This window comes from Schistocerca nitens, chromosome 1 (assembly GCF_023898315.1).
Source record: "Schistocerca nitens isolate TAMUIC-IGC-003100 chromosome 1, iqSchNite1.1, whole genome shotgun sequence".
In the NCBI taxonomy this organism is placed as follows: Eukaryota; Metazoa; Arthropoda; class Insecta; order Orthoptera; family Acrididae; genus Schistocerca; species Schistocerca nitens.
The window spans coordinates 539,566,893-539,583,540 of NC_064614.1; the positions used below are offsets into that span (position 1 = coordinate 539,566,893).

Consider the following 16,648-nt stretch of genomic DNA (forward strand, 5'->3'; position numbering starts at 1 on the left):
CACACCTGATTACAGTCACGGACGGTTCCGCAGGCAACCGCAAGCATTTTTCTATGAAGGCGTTGACTGTCTTGTCTCACCGTGGGATAAATGTACTAAGGATTATGGCGATTAGTTTTGAAATAATAAACAGTTTACCTGCGTTTTCCGTCTCGTTTTCATTTGACTGCTCCTTACAGCATTTGATAATTTAAGTAAAGAAGCAGGTGTATGGATGAACAAATTTAATATAAATCTGTGATGTGAATTACTGCTTGTAGAAATAGTAGGTGACCATTTTTCATAGGGCTAATTTTTTTGTAGTCCGTTGAACTTGATAAAGACTTTTTATCAATTTCCGATTAAGTGGGCGTGTCATTCCATGATGCGTTTCGTGATTATTAGTGTCACGTTTGATACGTATAGTGCTGTACCTGCTGTGCGTAACAGGGATAGTCGTTTTGGTTTATGGGTCTGCCAGATGTATAGACAGTAAGTAATTCGATGCATTATATCGTAAGAGCTGTTCCAGTTTTCATTTCAATGCTTGGAGTCCTTTGACGAGTTCTATCCTACCGGTAAAAGATGAAATACTCTACTTCAAATCAGCGCGTTTGCTTTGTTTTGAAAGCTACAGGTGCGCTCGTAAAACTACGTGATGCGTATGCAACAGTTGTGTCGCAAAGAAAGTAGGACATACAGTACTTGTTCCGTAAGAAAATAATAGATAGGTTACACATGAATGTGCAATCTATGTAGTGCCGATGCAAATGAGTCGACATTGTTGTACCTGACGTAGTTTATAGAATAGTTAGTGTAACGACAAACAGTACAGTTAGTGTTACAGTGAAGACCATTTTACGCGTATAATGTATTTTCTTATAGCTTCTTACATACGAAATGACCGCATTTTGCGCGTAGTAAGAATGCTGTTTTGTAATTTTATGTAGCCAAAGCACCGTTCAACAATACAAGGATTCTTGTAAGACCGAATTCTCCCAATCTTCAGCTCCATAGAAAGCCCCACTTGGTGCAGAATTTTTTACTGGCCATGCGAAAATACTTTTTATTGTAGTAAAGATATATAAATAAGGACTCACTAACGATGCAAGTTGATACTGAAGCTGTGTGTTAATAAATCTCGTTTCAACGTTCAGAACTCGAAGAGCAAAAATCTACGAAATGTCTAAACCGAAAATAACCGAAAGAAATCTGTTACCTATCTGCAAATATTTATTAACATTGATAACGCATACTCCAGTATTTCATAAATATCTCTTTAATATTTGCTGATTCTGTGAATAATATTAACAATTTTTTTACTGTATTGTTGTGACTGAACTGTTTCATTTATTGTATTTGCTGTATTTAACTTTAAAGTCTATTAATATGTATGTTTAGTAACCTTTGTAAAAGAAGTTTTTCTTTCTTGGCTCTTCCTACCTCTAAGTTAATTTAGTCATTCGAGATAAGGGATTCAAAAGAAAATAAATTATTAAACAAGGCTAAATTGTTATTTTCCCTGCAACAGACTTGTTACAACGTTAAAGTTCATCGACAGTTGTAAACTAATACCCAGTCACCATATGTGACTGCTTAATGTAAACCACATATTTCAATCGTGTTGTATTTACACTGATACATGTGTTACACTGACATATTCTGAGCCAGTTTTACAAGAGACTATACTCATTTAACCCACAGTGCGAATAGAAATGTAAGGAGACAACGAAGCAAATCAATGCAAGCTAGAAAAATAGGAAGTTGATTTACAGTAGGACTAGCTGAACATAAAATTTCATTCTGCATTGATTTTTACTTGTGTTGAAGATGTTAGGTAATGTTTTCATTAATGATTCCGGTGCCTCATTCTAAGATAAGAAAAAAGAATATGTAAATTAAAATAGAGTGAATAATAAATGTTATCACAGCAATAGTCTACAATATAATGTTAAATAGGCCCTACACACAGAACTTTGTTATTGTCTTTAGTCTTCTGAGATAAGTTGTATGAGACATACCTCATATCTGCTGTTGTAATTATGAAATTTCAGTATATTTTGTGCTGTTCAGAACTAATGAGTATTTGTGAGATATTTCCATTGGCTACAAGTTTTCCCATCTTGAAGGGTGGAAAATTGTTGTGAATAGTAGAATCTCAGTGAGTGATTGACTGTATTATGACAGTCATTGTCTTCCAAGAAGTGCTTTAAGGTACTGTCTGTGATGTCTACATTTCTTTATAACTCAAAAGTGAAGTGACAATGAAGTTGTGGCAGTAACAGTCAGTAATTCTTACAAAGCTACAGCACAAGTGAACTGTACAGTACCTGCCATGACTGTCTCTTGCTTCCTCCACCTACACAGGTCAAATAATAACTAATCAATGAATCTTCCTTCTTTGTAATGTAACTTGCAATCTGCATCTCACAGTCTGAATCATGTCCAGCGAGTGCTGTTAGCTGTGATTACCATTTAATTCCTCGTTAACAAGCTTTATTTTGTGGTCACAAATTCACTTATCACTGATACATTGATCCATAAGAACTGTTAGCCAGACTCTTTCTCATTTCTTGTTGAGGATATATAAAAAAAGAAAATGTTCTACTTTAATATACCTTCTATTCTATTAAAATAAGTTTGTGATTGACAGTTGCTCATGTTAAGTATTTTAGGCAAACCAACAGAACCAAGTTGCCGCCCTTCATTAGAGAGCATGTGGGTACAGTGTTGCCTTCTCAAGGACCCTGAGAATTCTGTAATATTAGAATGCTGTGCACTGTCTGGCAGTGCCACTTATGTTTGTCTACTGCCTGTCAGCTGTAAACTTATTTAAATCACTCAAGCTACCTCCTTCTATCTACAATCGACAGATCTACATTTGACCTGCTGATGTGTTATTCTGTCAGAAAATGGTAGACTAGTCAGCAACAAAAGACCACTGAATTCCATTTACCCAATCTTTTCAGTTATCAACAATGAGCCTCTTGCTGAATAAACTACCATTTGAGTGACTATTAATGAAGTTTAAATCAGTACCAGCAACACATGCCAGTTTTCAAATGAATGGTGTAAAACAGAATTTGTCATAATTGATAGCAGTTTGAAGTTTTCGTAGGAGAAAGTTGCATTGATGTACAAGCATAATTTACTTACTTTTGTACATAAATGTGGTGAATGTTTCTCAATTAAATCATTAGCTATTTATTTTTATTCAGCAAAATCTCATAGTGATATGGGACTTACCATGTAATGCAACGAAAATTGCTAGCTCTAAGCGTACATATACACAGAGTACATAATTGTTGTTTTGTGAGGATAGGATAGGATAGGATAGGTGGTCAACCATGGCCTTGATGAAGGAACTGTCCCAGCATTTGCCTGAAATGATTTAAGAAAACCAAAATCAGGATGCTTGGACAGAGTAAACTCCATCCTCCTGAGTATGATGTCAGTATCTTAACATCTGCATTCCTCATTCAGTTGGTTCCTATTGTACAATATTCTTTGATTTACACACAATTTGCTTCAGATAACTTTTAATGTAAAGATAGTTTTTCTCTTCATCGCTGCAGACACTAAGGACAACCTCTGAAGACTCCTGGGCCATGAACATGGTGTGCCCCTTGCACTAACTCCATTCGGTTTAGAAAACTGACTGCAGGCCTGTAAACATCCAAATATGCTCCACGTAGGTTTGCACACCCTTCCATCCACCCATCATAAAATTTTATCCACTGATAGAAAATGCTATTTCAAGTTTTTTGTTTGTTTTCCGCTATAAATGTGAGTTCAAAGTGTCGACTGTCTTGTGATTATAAATGTAGATCTGTCAGTGAAGTACTTAGTAATATTTTTGATGAAACTTCCTGGCAGATTAAAACTGTGTGCCCGACCGAGACTCGAACTCGGGACCTTTGCCTTTCGCGGACAAGTGCTCTACCAAATGAGCTACCGAAGCACGACTCACGCCCGGTCCTCACAGCTTTACTTCTGCCAGTATCTCGTCTCCTACCTTCCAAACTTTACAGAAGCTCTCCTGTGAACCATGCAGAACTAGCACTCCTGAAAGAAAGGATATTGCGGACACATGGCTTAGCCACAGCCTGGCTAAGCCATGTCTCCGCAATATCCTTTCTTTCAGGAGTGCTAGTTCTGCATGGTTCGCAGGAGAGCTTATGTAAAGTTTGGAAGGTAGGAGATATTGCGGACACATGGCTTAGCCGTAACCAGGAATTGGTGTACATCATCACAAGACATTGGTTGTTATGAACTGATGATAGAGCCCTAAAAGCGTAATGTGCCAACGACATATTCATTTTGCCAGTACCTTTGTGTGTTCATTCTATATTAACTGATGATCAAAATTTGTCTGTAAAAACTTAGTGTTTTTTACACGTTTTATAGATTTGTCATCTGCATTTATGACAAAGTAGTTTTATCTCCTTACGCTGCAGTGCATACTGTTTGTTTTCTTTATGTCCAATGCCAATTTATTACATATTGCCCATCTGTAAAACATCTTCGCCCATCTATAAAACATCTTTGATGGTTTCATTTGCTTTCTGTAATCCATTCCTCTGACCAACTCCTCGCTCTCCTGGAGCATGACAATGCTGGACCTCACACGGACACAGCAACATCTGCTGCAATCTGACACCTTGCATTCACTGTCATCCATCATCCTCCATACAGCACCAATCTGGTCCCTTCTGATTTTAATCTGTTTACAAAACTTAAAGTGCATCGTCAAGGACTATCGGGATTAATCAGTACGTTCTGACTACTGTGTAATATTTGCGAACTACTAATTCCTCACCATGGAGAAATGACACTAATGAATATGGTATTAAAAATTAATAGCAAATTATTCCATTTGGTTGTCAGCAAAATCAAATAAATTACAATTTGATAAACCAGTAACCCATTTATATCATGAGTGACTAAGCCTAAGCTAAGACGAAAGTGTTATGTTGAAAGCCAAGATACTATGAGGATCTGCTGAAAAGTGATGCCACCAAATTTTTTATGTGAAAACTCTTAAAGCTTTTAAAATAAAACAAATGTTATTGACATGTTACATCTGTATTTTTCTTGTCAACATCTATATCTCTCAGTACAGTCACCCCGGCGACAAATACATTTCTTCCAGTGAGAGACGAGTTTGTAAATACTGTCACTGTAGAATGTTTAGCTTTGTTGAATGAGTCACAACCTCACCTCTGCTTGTACTGCCTCGTCACTATCAAAGGGAAGTCCTTGAAGATGCTCTTTAAGTTTTGTAAACAGATTACAATCAGAAGGGACCAGATTGGTGCTGTATGGAGGATGATGGATGACAGTGAATGCAAGATGTCAGATTGCAGCAGATGTGGCTGTGTTCGTGTGAGGTCCAGCATTGTCATGCTCAAGGAGAGCGAGGAGTTGGTCAGAGGAATGGAAGAGTAAGGATTGGACAAAGAGATGGTAAGAGCAGATGAACAAAGAGGTGCAAGATGAGATGCATGCACAGTGAGTGGGGAGAAGAGGATGTGGAGAGACAGAGCAGGGAGGAAGTGAAGGACAGATAAGGGGGGAAAGACGATAGGAGGGAGGAGGAGATGGATGGACAGAGAGAGGGGGAGTGGGAAATAGATGGAGGAAGGAAAGATGAGATTGATAGAGAGGGGGAATAGTTCCATCTGTGGACGAACCCGTTAAATTCAAAACTTGATTACAGCACACTGTTTCTCATGTATCAATATAGTTATGCTGCACGCTGCCATGTTCAGAGCCCCCAAGAGGCAGAGGCTGCAAATATGTAGATATGACAAATAAAGATGTAGAATGTTAATAACACTTGTTTTATTTAGAAAGCTTTAAGGGGAATTAAGAAAGGAAAAAAAAATCACATTTTCGGATTTTTATCTCATTATAAAATTTGCAATTTTCTGAAATAAGTATATCACTTATAAACTCACAAGTGAAGCATTTTATTTTATTAAATATAATCTTCACTGGTTGAAAATGTTAAAATTTTTATGTGCATTACTTCAAGATCTAATAAAGGCGGTAATTTTTTATATAAAAGGCTGGGGATTGCTGTGTTATAAAGGTTAAGTTACGTGTTAGTATTGGTCGTGTCCACAAGAGGATGGGCACCAGGTTGAGGAAGTTGAAACAAAGTTTGAGAGACAAGAAACTTTTTGATGGTAAACCATAAGAGGCAGGCTGACAGACAAAATGATTGATGAACTACAGCAGTATTATGGGATGGCCATTTGAAATACTGCTGAGGATTTGTTGAAAATGAAGCAGGCAGTATGGGCTACCTTCTTCCACAGACTGTCAACTGATGAAAAACCAGAACACCACCTTTGCCCTCGTGGACCTGATTCAAGGTGCAAGTACCGCAATACCCAGTACTCAAACTGTTCATACAGCTGTAAACATTCCATCCCAGCAGCAGCCATGGATATCATATCATAAAACCTATTTACAGAGACCTGGCAGATCCTGAATTACTGAAGAAGTGTCTGCATTGTAGATTCAAAATCCCAATGAGTTGTTCAGTAATCTTATATGCATTTGCTTACAAAAAAAAAAATGTTTTTGCCGAAATGAAGATGCTAAAGTGGGGGGTCAGTGATGCTGTTATTGCTTTTATTGGTGGCAACATTGTTAGGGTGAAAGTGCTACAGCATATGGGAGTTAATCCTGGAGCAAACTGCATCAGCGAACTTGAATGGATGGACAAGGTTCACATTGATAAAGCAGAGTATGCAGCACTGTTGGCCACTAAGGAGCCCAGAAAGAAGAAAAGAAGAAAAAACATGGAAAAAGGGGAAGATATACAGTGTGGTGCAGGGTGCTTCTGAATGACTAAAAATAAAAAGTATTTTGAAACTTTAGAAGCCATTCCTGAATATTTACATTTTCTGTTGCATTTTCCCCTAAATCTCAGAAACCACTTAGAGTAGAATATTCAGATTTTCAGGGAGTAATAACATACATATCCTGAGTCTACAGAACTAAAAGAAGAACATAATGTTATGTATAATTAAAATAATTTATGATAATTTACAAAAAGGCACAGAAAATTTTAACTGTGTAATTAAAAAATTGTATTTCTGAAAGCGGTAGCTGAAATGAAATTGTTGTAGTTCAGTAGTCTCAGAACATACAGTTTAATGTCCTGTAAAAGTTCCATCTCAATAGCTGCAGTGGTTTCTGAAATACAGGGAAGCCAAGTCACTAAATTTAGCATTGTCGTGATAGGGTGTTCCAACTCCCACTAAGAATTTTTGTATAAAAAAATTTAGAGGCACTACTTTTCAGCACAGTCACATACTTTAAATCATACATAACATGGGATTACAGCACCAACTAATGTACTTTGAAAATATGGATGCTCATATTTTGGTTCAAGGTAATGTAAACAGGACAATACCTGATGAGAGCTGCTTGAATGTGGTTGCTCCACTGCTAGAAGAAAAGTGCTTTTGGCAGATAAGAAAAGATAATGAAACCTTGTACAATTGGTCCAAACTGGAGAAGTCACTCAGAACCAAGATAATTTCTCCTGCTTTGTTTACCTTAGTTGTTGATATTTACAGTTTGTGTTTGTATTTTATGAAACTGGCAATGCGGATCTTGGAGAAACTCTTTGTGTAGAGGAATGCTCACCCACAGATGTGATTGATTCATAACCCGTTACTCACTCATACTGTTCATGGCATAGTTGTTATCTGAATACTCCTCATCACAATGTAGAAGAGAGGTATGCTATTCTTATTAGACATGCACATAGCTCAAATATCTTTGTTTCCCAGTGTGCAATACAATTTCCACTCACTCAAATAGCTATCTTCAGTTAATTAGAGCTAAAAGCATCATTACTGTTATGAAAATAGAGACCATCCTTTGAAAGATCAAGATCGAAACAACACCAGCTCAAACAAAAGCTTTAAACTTCATTACCCAATCAAAACCATTTAATTAGAAATAATATTACACTAATGGAGATTCCAGGATGGGTACAACAAAATGGAAAATGAAACACACTCAAACAATCACTCCACTGCAGAGGTGGATGATAAATATGTTTGTGAGATCAAAAAATTATACTATCTTTTATGCCGTTGCTTTTTTTTCCCCCCAGCACTAACTCACCACCTACCCCTGATCTCCCTTCCCCCTCTGATCGCCCTTCCCCCTATCTCTCTCTTGGAACTGCTGATGTGAAAGCTAGTTTGATTTTTTGATGTTTTAAGGGTGCCTGTGTGCCACTCACGGTTCATCTGTAAGAAACTGGTTGACTGTCTTCTAATTTTTTGGTCATAATTTTAAATAATAGCCAATTGCATCAATGCTGCCTGTTGATAATTGCGTACTTCACATAATCAAACAGTAGCAGTATTTATTTTGTGAAACAAATACTAACAAAGAGATAGAGGGGCTGGCCAGTACTTACCTCAGCTCAGTACAGCCGGTAGATACACAAAACAGAACAGAAAATTTATGTATCCTAGCTTTCGGAACTTTGTTCCTTTGTCAGAGAGGAGAGAGGGGACGACAAAGGAACAAATTTCCGAAAGCTAGGATACGTAAATTTTCTGTTCTGTTTTGTGTATCTATCGGCTGTACTGAGCTGAGGTAAGTACTGGCCAGCCCCTCTATCTCTCTGTTAGTATTTGTTTCACATCTTTATATGAGGTTTCCCATTAATCATGCAGTATTTATTTTTTATACTTCTTTTGATCAGTTGTTAGGTAAATGTCAAGACTTCCTCTACATCCATGAAAAGGAAGTGAAGAACATTATTTAGACTTTTCAGGGACTGAAAATTTTTAATCCACTTGTGACAAGTCTCTTTGGTGTTTGATATTTAAAAATGAGCATTTTTTGACACTAGGATGTAAATCTAACTAGTTACTCTGATAGTATTGTTGAAGTTAGATGAGTCTGTTGTTAGAAAAAGGTGTAGCAAGGAATCATTGGCAAGGAATTTGTCAGCTCAGTGAGACAGAATTTTTATCTAATAGAGGTAGCATTATACCTGCTGGTTAGCACAGTGAGCATATACTAAAGTTCTTGACCTAACAACTGAAAACTGTTTTTGCAAGATTCGAATTTATGGTCTGTCTTTTCAAGCAGCCCACACTACTGTGTGTTACATTCCTAGGCTCCACTCAAGTAGATTCAGTCCTTCATCTTAATGTTGGTGTGCTTGGCTGGTTTCTTATGTGCTGCACACCTGGAGTTGAACCTTGGTTCATTGGGCTTGCTTTGTGAGCAGTCTGCAGCATTATGCCTTAGATGCTGTCACCTGTGTTCATGACCTCCATCTGCCACTCACAGCTGAATGTAGCCTATGGAGCTGGTGATTTGTTTACTGCATGCCCTGTGTTTTGTACTGTTTGATAGCAGGTAGATGTGCTGCTGCTGTTGTCTGTGGTGCAATGGCATTTTGCCACTGCATTTTGTCAGTAGCCCTCACCTTCATTTTGGCAAGTCATCGCCCACTTCGTTTGTCATATCTCTGTGATGGTTTTCGTCTACGACATGACGATTGGCTTCACTGTGATAACGTGTGCTCTACGCCCCTTCTCCTTCCTTTCTTCCCTGTCAGTCTGTGGGGATGTTATTGTTCATGTGGCTACATCAAGCTCCATACATGAAAAACAAGAATGACAGAGTCTGCCTACCATTCGATGCACATCATGCTCCTGTTGTGTACATTATAAAATGCCAATTTTTTATCAACACTTGTACATATATTTGTCTTTTGTTGTTCAAAAATATGTGAATAGTTCACATTAACATTTATATTTGAACTGTTCACAGTTTTAATTTGCGTACATACCAATTCCAAGCAGTTTTTCACAATCACATTAATAGGAGGGCAGTTCAGAAAGTAACCTCCGATTGGTCACAGTGCGGGTTGTGGGGGGAGTAGCGACGCCATCTGTGCGTTCACGCACTCAACAGGTCAGTCGGCATCAAGCCGTGGTCGAGTGAACGTCGTACCTGCGCTAGTTTAGTTTTTGTGGCAGTTTGAAATGTGTGCTGCAATAGAAAACCCCGCCAAATGTGAAGTGCGTGCTGTCATAAGGTTTTTTACAGCCAAAGGATATTCTGCAGCAGCTATTCATCGTGAGCTTTGTGCCATGTACGGACCAAGAGTTATGAGTGAAGGAGTTGTCCGCGAATGGGTACGTTTATTTAAAAGTGGACGAGAAAACGTTCATGATGAAGAGAGGAGTGGTAGACCATCATTGGTGACTGACGAACTCGTTCAGACAGTTGATGCAAAAGTTCGTGAAAATCGACGTTTCTCAATGTCGGAGTTGTCTACTGGTTTTCCACAGATTTCTAAGACTCTCTTGTACGAGATAGTGACAGCAAGATTGGGTTACCGTAAGTTCTGTGCACGATGGGTGCCCAAAATTCTTACCGACCACCACAAAACTCAAAGAATGGCCTCTGCATTAGACTTTCTGTCACGTTATGAGGACGAAGGAGAACCATTGTTAAACAGAATCGTGACCGGTGACGAAACCTGGATTAAGTACGTGAACCCTGAGACAAAAGAACAATCAAAGATGTGGGCACATTCAAATTCGCCTACCAAACCAAGAAAAGCCTCGCAAGATTTTTCTGCCAGAAAACTGATGGCAACGGTGTTTTGGGATGCCAAAGGGGTGTTGTTGGTTGAATTCATGGAACGTGGTACGACCATTAATCAAGACGTGTACTGTGAAACAATAAAAAAGTTACGACGGGCTATACAGAACAAACGCCGTGGTATGCTGACTTCCGGTATCGTTTTTTTGCACGATAACGCCCGTCCTCACTCTGCTCGCAGAACAACGGCCCTTCTTGAGTCCTTCAAGTGGGACGTTATCAACCATCCACCTTACAGCCCAGACCTGGCGCCAAGTGATTATCACCTCTTCATGCATTTGAAGAAATGGCTCGGGTCACAGCGGTTTGATGACGACGAAGAGCTCAAAGATGCGGTCACAGGCTGGCTCCAGGCACAAGCGGGTGATTTTTATGCAGAAGGAATTTCAAAGCTTGTGAAGAGATACGATAAGTGCCTCAATCGCTATGGAAACTATGTAGAAAAATAGTGCAAAGATGTAGTTGTAAGATGTATATATTAAAATATTTTTATTTAACTTGGTGTATTTGTTTAAATCAACCGGAGGTTACTTTCTGAACGGCCCTCGTAGAATCCAATCTTGTCCATAAAACTAACACTGATTCGACACAAACATAATGAATATAATTTCTCATTTTAAATCCATTCACACGTATTATATGAGTTTTTACTATACATTACTATATTCTTGCAGTTACCTCTGCATACTGATACAGCTAGTTATACCTTCTATTCCTTCCTCCTTCCATTCTGTTTCGTTCTACAATATAAGTTGTACCTTATCATATTCTGTACTGCATACTTGACCTCATTTTATGAGCACAAATCTTTTGTTTTGCCTCTCGTGCTGTTTTGTCTTTGTTTTATTACTTTGTTGCATATTTCTTGAAGCACTGTTTGTGGTTTTCTTTTGCTGTCTTCGAAAATAATTGTTTCAGTATCTTGTTCCAAATTGAGGATATTCAGGGTACACTGATTCTGCAGTGTCGCCTGCCGTACTCTCTTCTTTTTGTTAAATTAAAAATCTGTAGCTTTTCCCACTACCTTTCGAATGCACTCAACAACTGGCCACAACTTTTATTTGTTCATATAAACATTAGTTCGGCAGTATTTGGATGATCTGTTACTGTTACTCGTTATGGTCATTTCTATGGAAATAATGATTTAACATGGTTTTCTACTTCTGATTTAGGTTCTCCTGTTGTCACAGCCTTTCACTTTATCTACAGTTTTATCTTTCAGCTCTGAAATTTTATTTGTAAATTTTACTGGTTTTATGTTTGCATCAGAACATTTCTCTTTCTCCACAGATCCCTGTCCTATTTTTATGCCATTTATATTAGTGCCTCATCTTTCTTTACTTCTTTCATTTCCTTCTGTGCCTGTAGATTTGGTCTATCATAATCTTCTAACATACAGGTATTTTCAAGTCTTTTTTCCTTCCTTTTAGTAGCAGTTGAAATCTTAGAATCTTGTGATTCATTTTTTTATTTGCATATTCAATTTATATGACTGATCATCTGTTTGCTCTGTATTGCTGGCTATGATATTGTTTCAAGCACCAACTAAAACAGATGTTACAATCTGAGTATACTCTCAAAATACAAAACACTGATGTTATATGTGCTTAATGTTCTTAAATTGGTTCCCATCCAAAAGGCCTATGCCTCCTTCAGTAGTGCCTAATGCAACTGCTCCAAATGCAGTTTGCTTTGAGCAACTCTTCAAGCTTTCCCGGCAGTCTTCACAAGTTTGCCACTGCATATTCCAATTTGCACAACGTGATCCGGCGGCAAACCCGTGAAGACTATTTACAACACTTACTCATCACTGTAACTGAAAACATAGTGCAACGCGCTGTCTCCTTTGTAGTGTTTAGCTTCTTTGTTGCTGCACTGAAGGGTATCAGACGGATGCCATATTCCTTGACTTCCGGAAAGCGTCTGACTCGGTGCCCCACTGCAGACTCCTAACTAAGGTACGAGCATATGGGATTGGTTCCCAAGTATGTGAGTGGCTCAAGGACTTCTTAAGTAATAGAACCCAGTACGTTGTCCTCGATTGAGAGTGTTCATCGAAGGTGAGGGTATCATCTGGAGTGCCCCAGGGAAGTGTGGTAGGTCCGCTGTTGTTTTCTATCTACATAAATGATCTTTTGGATAGGATGGATAGCAATGTGCGGCTGTTTGCTGATGATGCTGTGGTGTACGGGAAGGTGTCGTCGTTGAGTGACTGTATGAGGATACAAGATGACTTGGACAGGATTTGTGATTGGTGTAAAGAATGGCAGCTAACTCTAAATATATATAAATTTAAATCAATGCAGATGAATAGGAAAAAGAACCCTGTAATGTTTGAATACTCCATTAGTAGTGTAGCGCTTGACACAGTTGTGTCGATTAAATATTTGGGCGTAACATTGCAGAGCGATATGAAGTGGGACAAGCATGTAATGGCAGTTGTGGGGTAGGCGGATAGTCGTCTTCAGTTCATTGGTAGAATTTTGGGAAGACGTGGTTCATCTGTAAAGGAGACCGCTTGTTGGTGTTGTTGTGGTCTTCAGTCCTGAGACTGGTTTGATGCAGCTCTCCATGCTACTCTATCCTGTGCAAGCTGCTTCATCTCCCAGTACCTACTGCAACCTACATCCTTCTGAATCTGCTTAGTGTGTTCATCTCTTGGTCTCCCTCTACGATTTTTACCCTCCACGCTGCCCTCCAATACTAAATTGGAGGTCCCTTGATGCCTCAGAACATGTCCTACCAACCGATCCCTTCGTCTAGTCAAGTTGTGCCACAAACTTCTCTTCTCCTCAATACTATTCAACACCTCCTCATTAGTTATTTGATCTACCCATCTAATCTTCAGCATTCTTCTGTAGCACCACATTTCGAAAGCTTCTATTCTCTTCTTGTCTAAACTATTTATCGTCCATGTTTCAGTTCCATACATGGCTACACTCCATACAAATACTTTCAGAAACGACTTCCTGACATTTAAATCAATACTCGATGTTAACAAATTTCTCTTCTTCAGAAACGCTTTCTTTGCCATTGCCAGTCTACATTTTATATCCTCTCTACTTCAACCATCATCAGTTATTTAGCTCCCCAAATAGCAAAACTCCTTTACTACTTTAAGTGTCTCATTTCCTAATCTAATACCCTCAACATCACCCGACTTAATTCGACTACATTCCATTATCCTCATTTTGCTTTTGTTGATGTTCATCGTATATCCTCCCTGCAGGACACTATCCATTCCGTTCAACTGCTCTTCCAAGTCCTTAGCTGTCTCTGACAGAATTACAATGTCATCGGTGAACCTCAAAGTTTTTATTTCTTCTCCATGGATTTTAATACCTACTCCGAATTTTTCTTTTGTTTCCTTCACTGCTTGCTCAATATACAGATTGAATAACATCGGGGAGAGGCTACAACCCTGTCTCACTCCCTTCCCAACCACTGCTTCCCTTTGATGGCCCTTGACTCTTATAACTGCCATCTGGTTTCTGTACAAATTGTAAGTAGCCTTTCGCTCCCTATATTTTACCCCTGCCACCTTCAGAATTTGAAAGAGAGTATTCGAATCAACATTGTCAAAAGCTTTCTCTAAGTCTACAAATGCTAGAATCGTAGGTTTGCCATTCCTTAATCTAGCTTCTAAGATAAGCCGTAGGGTCATTATTGCCTCACATGTTCCAATATTTCTACGGAATCCAAACTGATCTTCCCCAAGGTCGGCTTCTACTAGTTTTTCCATTCGTCTGTAAAGAACTCGCGTTAGTATTTTGCAGCCGTGACTTATTAAACTGATAGTTCGGTAATTTTCACATCTGTTAACACCTGCTTTCTTTGGGATTGGAAGTATTATATTCTTTTTGAAGTCTGAGGGTATTTCACCTGTCTCATACATCTTGCTCACCAGATGGTAGTGTTTTGTCAGGACTGGCTCTCCCAAGGCCGTCAGTAGTTATAATGGAATGTTGTCTACTCCCGGGGCCTTGTTTCAACTCAGGTCTTTCAGTGCTCTGTCAAACTCTTCAAGCAGTATTATATCTCCCATTTCATCTTCATCTACATCCTCTTCCATTTCCATAATATTGTCCTCAAGTACATCGCCTTTGTATAGACCCTCTACATACTCCTTCCACCTTTCTGCTTTCCCTTCTTTGCTTAGAACTGGATTTCCATCTGAGCTCTTGATATCCATACAAGTGGTTCTCTTTGCTCCTAAGGTCTCTTTAATTTTCCTGTAGGCAGTATCTATCTTACCCCTAGTGAGATAAGCCTCTACATCCTTACATTTCTCCTCTAGCCATCCCTGCTTAGCCATTTTGCACTTCCTGTCGATCTCATTTTTGAGACGTTTGTATTCCTTTTTGCCTGCTTCATTTACTGCATTTTTATATTTTCTCCTTTCATCAATTAAATTCAATATTTCTTCTGTTACCCAAGGATTTCTACTAGCCCTTGTCTTTTTACCTACTTGATCCTCTGCTGCCTTCACTACTTCATCCCTCAAAGCTACCCATGCTTCTTCTACTGTATTTCTTTCCCCCATTCGTGCCATTTGTTCCCTTACGCTCTTCCTGAAACTCTGTACAACCTCTGGTTTAGTCAGTTTATCCAGGTCCCATCTCCTTAAATTCCCACCTTTTTGCAGTTTCTTCAGTTTTAATCTACAGTTCATAACCAATAGATTGTGGTCAGAGTCCACATCTGCCCCTGGAAATGTCTTACAATTTAAAACCGCTTATAAAACACTAATACGACCTATTCTTGAGTACTGCTCGAGCGTTTGGGATCCCTATCAGGTCGGATTGAGGGAGGACATAGAAGCAATTCAGAGGCGGGCTGCTAGATTTGTTACTGGTAGGTTTGATCATCACGCGAGTGCTACGGAAATGCTTCAGGAACTTGGGTAGGAGTCTCTGGAGGAAAGGAGGGATTCTTTTCGTGAATCGCTACTGAGGAAATTTAGAGAACCAGCATTTGAGGCTGACTGCAGTACAATTTTACTGCCGCCAACTTACATTTTGCGGAAAGACCACAAAGATAAGATAAGAGAGATTAGGACACGTACAGAGGCATATAAGCAGTCATTTTTCCCTAGTTCTGTTTGGTAGTGGAAGAGGGAGAGAAGATGCTAGTTGTGGTACGAGGTAACCTCCGCCACGCACCGTATGGTGGATTGCGGAGTGTGTATGTAGATGTAGATCTTTTGCATACGTCATCCACTTCCCACTATGCAACTGTAAGTAGTTCAGTTGTTTCATCCACATAGTGTGTTGTCTACTCTGTGCCCCTGTGTTTACACTGCAGTTACTCATTGTTGCCTGACAAGGACTGTTCTGCTTCAAAATTAATATTTTTCAAGTCATTTAAATTTGGAGCCACATTTGGCTGAATTATTTAAATGTATGAAGTCTGTGTTAACTGAATCTTATGTCGGTTCTTGGTAGAACAACATTGGTGCTTTTCATTTATTAGTATGACCACTACTTTTATTTTTCATTATTATATCTCCTTCACCACAACGTTCTGGCCTTGGTAAGCCACATTACCTTGCTCCCATCCTGTACCTCAAGGACATTAGGGGTTGCATGTTTAATTAAGGCAATTGGAATTTATTTGGTGAGATAGGGAGTTGAACTTACAAGTAAACACAGGAAAGTGGAGATGTGATTGTGAGCATCATACTAATTCTACATCCCTATTCAGTTTAAATAAAGCCTGATTATCTTTCATGTGAAATTAAATAGAGAATAGTATGCACACAATTAATAGTCTGCAATTGATAACTGCTGTAATGTACAGTGATAAATAAACACTTTTATAGTTAAAAGTGTTTGCCTACCGTGAAACATTAAAACAACAGAAATCAGCAGATCTGTGTATCTACAGAAAAACTGAAGTCCACAAGGGAATAAACAAAATAGAACCAACTGATGTATGAATTTCCAGAAGTTCAGTGTTTACTACAGGATGTAGTCATTGACGAATGATCATGATATGATCAACT

The 16,648-nt window shown here is 38.7% G+C and overlaps 1 protein-coding gene across 6 annotated transcripts in view; it reads left to right on the plus strand.

The window, feature by feature from the left end:
- Positions 1 to 317: 317 nt before the first annotated feature.
- LOC126253797 (ATP-binding cassette sub-family C member 5-like) overlaps positions 318 to 16,648 on the plus strand; it is a 546,227-nt gene continuing 529,896 nt past the window's right edge. For 3 of the 6 annotated variants that reach the window (XM_049955254.1, XM_049955255.1, XM_049955256.1), the window contains exon 1: positions 318 to 471. The gene's annotated coding sequence lies outside the window, so the exon portion shown is untranslated. The remainder of the gene's footprint in view (positions 472 to 16,648) is intronic. The other 3 variants (XM_049955257.1, XM_049955260.1, XM_049955259.1) reach the window with 2 other exon arrangements.